The sequence below is a fragment of the Hyposmocoma kahamanoa genome, unplaced genomic scaffold (assembly GCF_003589595.1).
Source record: "Hyposmocoma kahamanoa isolate Upper Pololo Valley unplaced genomic scaffold, ASM358959v1 94, whole genome shotgun sequence".
NCBI lineage: Eukaryota > Metazoa > Arthropoda > Insecta > Lepidoptera > Cosmopterigidae > Hyposmocoma > Hyposmocoma kahamanoa.
The window spans coordinates 10454346-10465667 of NW_020654878.1; positions in this window are offsets into that span (position 1 = coordinate 10454346).

The window sequence follows — 11322 nt, forward strand, 5'->3', positions numbered from 1 at the left end:
CAAAAGTGTAGATTTTAAGACTTTCGTGGTTATTCGCTAAATGATTATCACTAGTATCAGGTTTCTTACCACGGTATGACTTCTTTTTATTTTCCCGATATTTCGGAACGGTTGCACGCTCCATGGTCAAGGGGTTGACTGGACGGCGGCAGATGACAGCTTTAAGAGCAGACATATCTGTCTACCCTCTTGCGCTGTTGACGACTACCTTCATCGCGATTTGTTGTGGCATTACCATTGTCACTCACTTTTTGCACACAAACCACACTCACTGTATCCACACGCGAAACTGAACTCGAGGTGTTTTTGTTTTTATTACTGCACGCACTAAGGACCGGATTCCATGCACTGGACAGTTTAAAACCATCATCACGGTTAAACGTTTTGTACTTCGTGATCTCGATGGCTTCTCGTACCAACCGTGGTATGTAGTGACATTATGTCGAGAGTACCTGGGGGCTATGCAACTCGATCCAGTGGTTAGTGTCAGTCTGTGTGAGATGTTGTGCTATAGCCGACTTCTGTGCATCATTGTTTTTTACTGCTCGGATGTGTTCCTTCATACGATCGACAATTGTTCGTTTAGTCTGACCGATATACGAGCTACCACAACTGCAGTTCCCTTTATAGACACCCGGTGTTTGTAAAGGAAGGTGGTCCTATGGTGAACGTAACATTTTTTCCTATTTTGGTTAAGGGGGTGAAAACAGTTTTTTGGAAAACTTCCTTAGCGGCCTGGCTATTTTATCTCTCACCCCTTGTACATAGGGCAGAAAAACTGGTAGTCTCTGTACGTCAATTTGCTTCTTCCTTTTGTGTATTGGTTTAAATGTTTTTATTTTGTATCCATTCTGTCGCAAAACCGTCTTAACGTGGTCCTCAATATCGGGAAAATAAAAAGAAGTCATACCGTGTTACGAAACCTGATACTAGTGATAATCATTTAACACAAAAGTGCTTCATCGATACAATATACAGGCTGTATATTTAAAAGTGAGACATTCTTATAGAGTGCGTTATATTCCTGATTCTGAACCCAAAGAAATAATAAACTAATGAACTTAAACTTTATAAAATAATATTTTTTATATTTTTTTATCGACTATTACTTGCAAACAACATTAGTTATCGAAATCTATGCACATCACTATTATTGCTCCGACGACGCAGCGGCGGGCGGCGGCGTGGCTTTGTTATCTGGCACGGCGGCGAAAAACAAAGCAATTGTCGGGGGTAGAGATGGGTCATGGATAAATGTTATTGGGATAAATACTCAGTAGAAAGAGTTTTGACTTTTGAGTGCTTTTGGGTGCCTATGAGGGCCCGCTAGTGCCTTTGAGTGCTTTTGAGTGCCTATGATTCCCTTTGAGTGCATTGAGTGCCAGCAGTGCCTAGGTGTGCCTGCGAGTGCCTTTGAGTACTTTTGAGTGCCATTGAGTGCCGTCGAGTGCTTTTGAGTGCCTTTGAGTGCCCGCGAGTGCCTTTGAGTAACAGTGAGTGCTTTTATTTATTTATTTATTTTATAGATAAGGTACATCAAAAGTAGTACATATACTCTTAGACACAGTGTAACTTTACATTAGGATTGTACTTATATGTCTACCTATTACAGACGTACACAACATTTAATGTGATAAAATAATAATAAGCAACAAAAAGAACAACAAAGAACCTATAAAATTACTGGGGAAACGATTCGAGAATGTTATTTTTGGAAACATTATGGGAAGAATCAAAAATGTCTATATCTATTCGAACATTAATTTGGTTGTAGAGGATAATTCAGGTAGTGGACTGTGCAAAGCTAGGTTAGTCCGGCATCGTGGAACATTAAATATTTTGGTTATTTTATGACGGGGGTATTTATAAGGCATGTTAATATTTATTTGGTTCAGAATATTGCAACATTTTATTGTATTATTTAGTATACCATGTAAAAATAGGAGGTCAGATAATATTCGGAGATCTCTAAGCATATTCATTTTGAAGTACTGTAATCTCTGAACATATGTATGTCTATGTGATATACCCGACGAGAAAAAAGCTAATTGTCTTGTAAACGCACGCTGAATACTTTCAAGTCTTTGTAAACACAGTAAACTGGGTTCCACACTACACTGGCGAATTCCAAATGAGTCCGAACCGAACAAGACTATTAAAAAGTATAGTTTTTGTTTTCACTGATTTGAAATCTTTTGAGTTACGTGTCAGGAAACCCAGCATTTGTGCCGCTCTTCTTGTAATGTTATCTATATGTGTATTAAATTTTAGCCCACTCTCAACTGTAACTCCCAAATCCATTACTTCATCTACCTTCTTTAGTACTACACTGTTAATATTGTATGAGCAAAGTACAATAAAATTGCACTTGGTAGTAAAGTTCATGGTGTGACACTTTTGTGCGTTCAGTGACATTCCATTGTTATTGCACCAAACAGTAATATTGCCTGAATCTCGTTGCAATAGTACGGCATCAGAAGAACTCGTAACGGTGCGATACAATTTTAAATCGTCAGCAAAGAGTAATGCATTACTATGTTTTATTACAGTAGTTATATCATTAATGAACATTACAAAAATTATTGGTCCAAGATCAGATCCCTCAGGCACACCTGATTTAGCAAAAAAGTGTATGATTCGTACCCATTTACTGCCACAATTTGAGGTCTTTTTGGAAGATATGACTTAAACTATAATAACAGGGACAGCCATCGACACCAAAAGCTTTGATTTTCATAAGTAAACGGGCATGATCAACTTTGTCGAACGCACTGGAAAAATCAGTATAGACTGTCTACCTGAAGGCCTTTATCAACCTACACGTGTGAAACAAATGATACCAGCTTACTTTCGACTGAGCGACCAGTCCTAAATCCATGCTGAAGATCTGAGATGTGGTCATTGGCCAAATTATAAATGAATGGGTATACGAGTGACTCAAAAAGTTTTGAAAAACATGACAAAATTGAGACTGGACGATAATTCGTTATATCAGATTGATCGTTTTTTTGTATATTGGAACGATCCTAGATTTATTCCATTCCTCCGGAAAGATTCCAATGCTCAGTGAATAGTTAGTGATGAGTGGCAAAGATAGACAGGAAGCACAACGGTTAATGAAGAGTGGAGGGATATTGTCGGGTCCGGCTCCTTTATAGACGTTAAGTTGTTTAATTTTTTTCAATACTTCTGTTTCAGTAAATTTAATATTACATAGGTGGTTGTTAGTTGTTAAATCTTATGTGGCATTATCTAGTACGTTGTCAGAGTAGACGGAAGAAAAGTGAGTTGCGAAAAGATTGGATATACCATCACTAGTTGATGTAGTAATATTGTCTAGTTTCATTTCAGCTGGGAAAGTAGAGAAACCTTTACGTTTTGATTTGATGAAGTGCCTGAATGCAGTCGGGTTTTTACAAATTTCGATTCAAGAGTTTGTTTGTACTGAACATTTAAAATGTCAATTAATTGATGGCAACGATTTCATAGTAGTTCATATTCTGTACGGTCTCTGGGGTTTTCGAATTTGTGAAATCTCTTCCGAACTTTGTCTTTTTCTATTATTAATCGGATAAGTTTATTATTGAATCATACTGGGTATTTGGTATTTTTAGGTTTTCTACGGGGTACAAAGTCGATTATAATATCATTTAAAATATCTTAAAATGAAGAGACCATAGAGTTAACGTCTCGAGCGCTGTCGAAAATAAAATATAATAAAATAATAAAATAAAAAATAATAAAGTCATAATTCGCTTTAAGAAAGTTAAAGTCGCGGCGATTAGTCAGGGGAATATTAAGGGTGGAACCGAGATCAGTGATCAGAGTATTGTAAACAAAATTTGTGGGTGATGCGGGTCCAATCTGGACAAAAAATCAATAGGCCGCGAAACATATGCATTATGAAAACTGCTGATTGTTAAATCTAGTATACGACCATTCGAATTTTTAATACCATTTGTTTGATATAAATTATTTAGAGTTAAGAAAACTGTCAACTGGTAAGCAAGAGGCTTATGGTAATTAGAAGGTATCTTGTAAGAGACATCTTCTTTAGGGTGCCAATTGATAAAATTCAAATTAAAGTCTCCCATAATAACTACATTTTCAATGTTGTTCAAAGCTGCATCTACACTGTTCAGGAATGCTGCCTGAATTAAAATGTTGATGAATTAAAATTTACAGGCGGCGCTAAATATACAACACAAATTGCAATATTCTTAAGACTTCCATCAATTGTTTCTGTGGTATTTTCTAAGAATTGTTATTGTGATATTCATCCATACATACTCACAATCACTTTCCCAGTTCACAATACGCATAGAAGGGATATCTCGTGATACAGCGATCAAAACACCCCCTCCATCAGATTTAGAAGCATTACAATGGATACGATCTCTATGGTATACAGTGTAGCGAGAGTCTATGAATTCACTATTCGCTACGCTAGAGTTAAGCCACGTTTCGGTGAAAGCTATCACTTTAAAGTTACTTAATAAAATGTCATTCAATACTTCTTTGGTTTTGGTTCGAATACCTCGAACATTTTGATAATATAGATCGACTGTTACAGATTAAAAATAATAGCATTGAGAAAGGAATATTACATGTTATTTGACTAAGTCTAAGCATTCTTTGTTACGAACCAGTAAACCATTCCGAACCCACGTATACTTGTAATTTAATTCCTTGGTCCTGATATGAGCTGCAGCATGGAGAGATTTGTTGACCGGAGATAGGTGTTCGGAGACAAAAACAGCGTAAGAGTGCTGCACAGCCGGCCCGGTTGCTTGTATGTGTGAGTGCGCGGGCGATGGTGTCATAGTTTCCGATAAGTAATTTGATGATTACTCACGAAATACGTCAAGTCCAATGAAGACAGTTATATCACTGTAATCCTTGCACTTTTAGCTTTACGACGGTATAAGATTTATTTAATCGGAACCATATTTAACCAGTATTTAGAAATAATTTATACGGAGAAAAATAAAACAGTGTTGTAGTTCAAAAGCTGCTTTTGAGTGCCTTTGAGTGCCTGCGAGTGTCTTTGAGTGCCAGCGAATGCCAAGGCACACGCGGGCACTCAAAGACACTCAAAAGCATTCAAAGGCACTCAAAGGCACTCAGGCTCACGCCGGCACTCACGGTTCTCGCGGACACTCAAAGACACTCGCGGGCACTCAAAAGCACTCGCGGGCACTTCCGGGCAGTCAAAGGCACTCAAATGGACCCAAAAGCACTCACTGGCACTCGAAGGCACTCGCGGGCACTCAAAGGCACTCGCGGGCATTCAAATGCACCCAAAAGCACTCGTTGGCACTCAAAGGTACTCAAAAACACTCAGAGGCACTCGCAGGCACTCCTGGGCACTCAAAGGCATCCAAAAGCACTCGCTGGCACTTAAAATGCACTAGCTGGCACTCAAAGGCACTAGCTGGTACTCAAAGGCACTAGCTGGTACTCAAAGGCACTTGCTGGCACTTAAAAACACTCAAAGGCACTAGCCGACACTCAAACGCATTCGAAAGCACTCGATAGTCCTCACAGGCACTCAAATACACTCGCTGGCACTCAAAGGCTCTCAAAAGCACTCGCTAGTACTCAAAGACAATCTTTGGCACTCAGAGGCATTCACGGGCACTCGAAGGCACTCAAAAGCACTCAAAGGCACTCGCGGGCTCTCAAACGCATTCAAAGGCACTCAAAAGCACTCGTTGGCACTCAAAAGGACTCAGGCAATGAAAAGTACTCATGGCACTCGCGGGCACTCGCGGGCACTCAAAGGCACTCGCACGCACGCCTTGCTAACTCGCATATCTCTGGTGGAATCGCAGCCTAATCGAATCTTTTCATGCGAATGGTCGCCGGTGAGAGAGCGCCCTTACATAAAACAATGGCAAAATGAGAAGTAAAATATATTTATCCATGTTTTAGGATAAATACTCAGTAAAAACGGGTATTTATTGGATACTTATCTTTTGATGGATATTTATCGGATAAAAACCCATCTCTAGTCGGGGGTGGGGGCGCGGGCGCATACGCGAAATTGCTGTTTGCAGAGAGAGACAGTGCATGCGCGACCTTGGTCTAGCGAAGACACGTAAATTATTTGTACTTTCGCTCGCCCGATCGCCGCAAAATTGATATTTATTCTAACGTCGAATTGACTGAGATAGTGTGACTTTACGCAATAAGTAATAATAATAATAACGCACATACTCGACATAGCCCCGCACTAGGGAAACCCTGTGTCGCGGGTGCCATTGACACACACATAGACAACCACAAATTACACCCAAACTTGAGAGAAATAAATGTAGGCCATACAAATATTTCTCCCGGCACGGGAATCGCACCTGGGACCTCTGCGTGGCAGTCCGGCATGGTAACCGTTCAGCCACGGAGGCAATAGAAGTGGTGATGGTGTGAGGCAAGCTATTGAAATGTTCGGAGGAATGTTTCGAAATCGGAGTTTACTCGGAGGAGGTGAACAGTGTCGAAGTGTTGCGTGAGAGGATTATCTCAGCATTTTATACTGTGAGACAAAATGTGTTTGTGTTGAACAATTTAAAACAAAATTTACTGTGCCGTGCTAGACTATTGCGCATTGTGGAAAACGGTGGACATTTTGAACACTTGCTCCGTACCACGTAAGTGGAAATAAACTGTAAATAACTAAAAAAGCAATCATTGTAAATAACTTGATTTCACATTTTTAATTACGCCAAAAACCTCAATTCTTATTAAATGTTAACTAGTTACTAAATCATAAACTTATCTTTTTTAGTATATAAAACATTTCGATGATAGTTCAAGTAAAAAATAATTAACCTATGATAAAACGCAATCACTTTGATAACAGCTTTTTCCATCATAACACAAATGAGTAGGTGAGTAACTTAGTTTTTATTTTCTAGAGAAATGAGGTGCTTTGTCGGTCCTAAGCCCACGAAAAAGTAGGAAGGGAGATGTGAAATCATTGTTATTGTTGCTGTCTCACTCGGCGCTCGCTTGGTAGTATTCCCATTGCACTCGAAATCAAGCGTAAAGGGAATCGGTTTATTCCTATATACACTCCAAAATACATTTGTTGATTTATTTTTTGTTCTATCCCATATCCTAATTTTATTTTAGTCTATGTTGTAACATGATTTACTATGACATGTATCAATATGTCTCACTTTCAAATATACAGCCTGTATAGGTATCTTAAGAATATATCGTAGTATTTATTGGTAACAAACATCAACCAATGCGCTGTTTCATATATTTTCATAATTTTGAATTTTGTTTTGTTTAACAGAAGGTACGTTCAGGTTCGAAAATCAAAATATTCGTTTTATTTCATAGGTAAGCATTATTACACTTGAAATCGTCACATTGGTTAACTCTACCGCTCATTCGTAAGGCAGATTCCCCTGAGAAGAATGAGCAAGAAACTCTAGGGGTGATCTTTGTAAATAACATTTGTACACATTCAACATTTACAATATATTTTTTTGCTTTCAAACATCAAAGATCAAGACTACTTTCATGAGCTAAACGAGTTACTACCATGGATTTTTGTCATCCAAGTACGCAGAGGTTGAATAAATAACCTTTAATATGAAGTTTTTGTTCCACTGTAAATGTTTAAATCTCGTCAACAGCAAATTTTGTATATCAATCGGAATCTTGTTACAGAAGCGTATATATTGCCCCTTAAATGAATTTGTGACTTTGTGAAGATGACTATCAATAACAGCTACTTTATTTTTATTCGTATTATTGTTATATCTGTCACTATTTTTCATAAACAAATTACTATTCCTCTTAACATAAATTACATTTTCATAAATGTACTGTGATATAATAGATAGATATAAATTTTCTGTTTCTAACTACAATGTTTGTAACCGTCTCTCTAACATTGGATAATGTAAATTTGTTTTTTCTCATTAAGGATTAGGTTATTAACATCAAACCTATCAACTACTTTAGATATAGCATTGTTCACATCGTCGTAGGAACATTGGTGCCTTTTAACTATAAATAATAAGGAAGTATCATCAGCAAACGATACTATCTCATGTTCTATACCCTTCTTGAGACTAGGTAAGTCATTAATATAAACTAAAAATAAAAATGAGCCTAGAATTGAACCTTGAGGGACACCCATGCTAATTGCAGACCCTGATGATCTCGTACCGTTAACATCGACACTCTGTACCCTACCACTCAAATACGATTTAAGAAGGACGAGGTCACGTCCCGCCACACCATAACGGCGAAGTTTCCTGACCAGAGTATCATGGTGCACACATTCAAAAGCCCTGGAAAGGTCACAGAATACACCAATAGCATCATGTGAGTCTTCGAATCTTGAGTTCGATAAAACGAAGTGTATGTTTGGAAGTATGTAATATAATAGGTAAGTCAATATGTGTTTTGGATTACTGGTGTTATTTATAATTATTAAATCTCACTGCGGTGGTAACTTTTCTATAACAATATATCGTCTGCTTAAAGGTACAACCACACAAGTGACAATTTGCCAATGATTTTTGAAATGATTTAATTACACAGTTGTGATAAGAAAATCACGATTTTTCTTCTGGTAAAACCCAATCTTTGATAGCTTGCTTAGTTCGTGAGTTAGACAGTGAAAGTATCAGGTAAGAGATAGCTTTTGGCAGAACGTATTCATGAGAAATCGAATAAGAACATTTAAATAGGTACATAAATCTTCAAAATGTATTCAAGTAAAATATATGAAAACAATTTACGCTTTCATATTACAAGGTACCTACAACAATAATATACTAAAACAATTTATTTGCGTCCTGTTATCCTGCGTGTAACTTTCGAACAAAGTTGGTAGGCGGAAATGGTACAGGTGAACCAAAATAAAATGAAAGACGTGCTTTGCAACATTGTTTTTAATCTTACTTATTGTGTTGTTTCCGTGCAAAATGTAATTGTTATCGCGTTTTATCAACATGGAAAAGAACACTAGATCAAGGAGTAAACACAAATACGCTGGTGAATAATTTTATGGTATTTTTTTGTATAAGACGGTTTGAGGTTATGTTAATCGGACTTTTTTTTTAATGTTCAAGCAATATGATAATAATGCTTGATAATCTCAGTACAGAGTACTAAAAAACCGACCTCAAAAGTACGTAGAATTACATATAATTACTAAGTTTTATTGAAATCGGTTAAGGGAAAGTGCGCAAATCAGGATTCATACCCTAGTTCGACACTATACGGGATTTGACACAGGAGATAATAAAAATCGGTTCTCACTACTCAAAAGTATATTGAGAGAGATAAACGCCTTGAATTAAAGAATAGCAACAACAACCATGAAAATAATTGCTCATTATACTAAAATTTAGGCGCTATAAAGAGGATGAAGATCAGACATTTTCGTTACATGAAGACGAACCCAACAAAATATTTTCCAAATACGATCTAAATGATACCTTTAACTACATCGACGAGAAGTGACGTTCAGTAGCAGTACAGCTCCTTGTGAAAGAATTCCTCCAGGGAAGTACTGTCGCCTTACCTATTTCTGCCGCCAACCAGTAATGTCAACATTACTGTGTTCCGGTTTTAAAGGGTAAGGGTGCTCGTGAAATTACAGGCACATGGGACTTGTCAATTTATGTCTCATGGTAACGGGCGCAGTGCCAGTGCCCCTCAGATCTTTGCGATTTAAACTGAGTGATAGGGTTGTAGCTTACCATCAGGCGTACGACTTGTTCGTGTATCACTTGATATTATTAAAAAAAATTATATTACAAAACCTCCAAAAACAGCCCGAAGATCCACCAGAAAGAGAACTCGTGTAGAGGAAACCCCACTGTTAAAACAAATTATACGAAAGACCAATCAGTGAAGCCAAAAAGAAGGATCTACTGAAACTCTGCATTACAGGGGTTATTCCAGAAGAGCTTCACGGCCGGTACAAGTGTTTGAGTTCGGATGAGAATATTACCGATCGGGTTCCAGAACCAAACATTTACGAGAGCGAGCCTGAAGAATAGTAATTATTTTGTAATCATTATCATACCTACAACAGCTGATTTAATTTTGAGTTCTATGTATAAATATTTTTATTGCTACTGCTGCAGGGTGAATGTGAAAACATTTGACAAAATTTTAGGGATATTTAAAAAAAAAGCGAAAATTGTTACATCCACGTTTTCTTAGACTCTTCTGTAAAGATGTACATCTATCTAATGTATAATGTAGTCCCATGTCAATTATCTTGTGTCAAACTAGGGACTTCTCTGTATTACGGATAAGAGAGCAACGTAATTCATAAGATCGTTTCTCAAATTCTCCCAAGCGTTAATGAGCAAAAATATTCAGGTAAAATAACGTACCATATTGTTGTGTGTCAGTTAATACCAAAGATTATGTAAATTTATAATGCTATACATTTATAAAATGTCTAGTTTTAAAAGAAAAGCCAGCCATTTCTTGTATATTGTTCTTTTGATATCCCTATAGTTGTGCTATAAAGATTAATAACGTGTGTACTGTTAAAACCAAGTAACGAACAGTACTGTTCACATACTTCTTAGATTTGCAGAAAAATTAAAAGACAAACTGGCCCAAGAAAAGCCACTTACGCAACTTTAATAATCAATGTATTAATCAAGTAGAGTGTAAATGCTGAATCACATCACTAAACAAATATTTTATAGCCTTCAATTTTTACAACCATTTATCTCAAATCAGCAATTTAAGCAGACGGTATATTAGTTTTGATCTCAATTTTGATACGCCTCAAAAATGAACTGCTTTCGAAGATATTTTGTGGAAAAAACTACTGCCGAATGTTTTTTCTTATGATTCTGGTAAATATAACAGTTCCTGGCACTTTCTATGCGTATATAAAATCGATAATAATATAGAATAGGCCTATAATGTTTAAACAGAAGTTTTCACTTTCAAAATGTTAGAGTATAGTTGCCCAAAGTGATTCCTACCGCCCAGTGCGCGCTGAAGAGGCCTAGAGAGGCGGTAGGATCCTCCTTGGGGAGCGTTGATGCTGTCCAGGGAGTGCTACCGCACTTGAAAAAACCTGCAATGTAATTTATATACATATATAATATATAAACTACACAGAAAATATACATATAATTCTTTCCTTATGATTTTTTGTGTTAAATTGATATAAAAAATACGTGTTTTCAATTATTTTTTATGGTGGTGGGAATTGAATTTTTTTTAATTTGCATGAGTGTGTGAGGCAAAAAGCTTGGGAACCTATACTTTTTCGAGGGTATGATTATGTAATGGCTTCCATTCTGAATAACTTAAGGT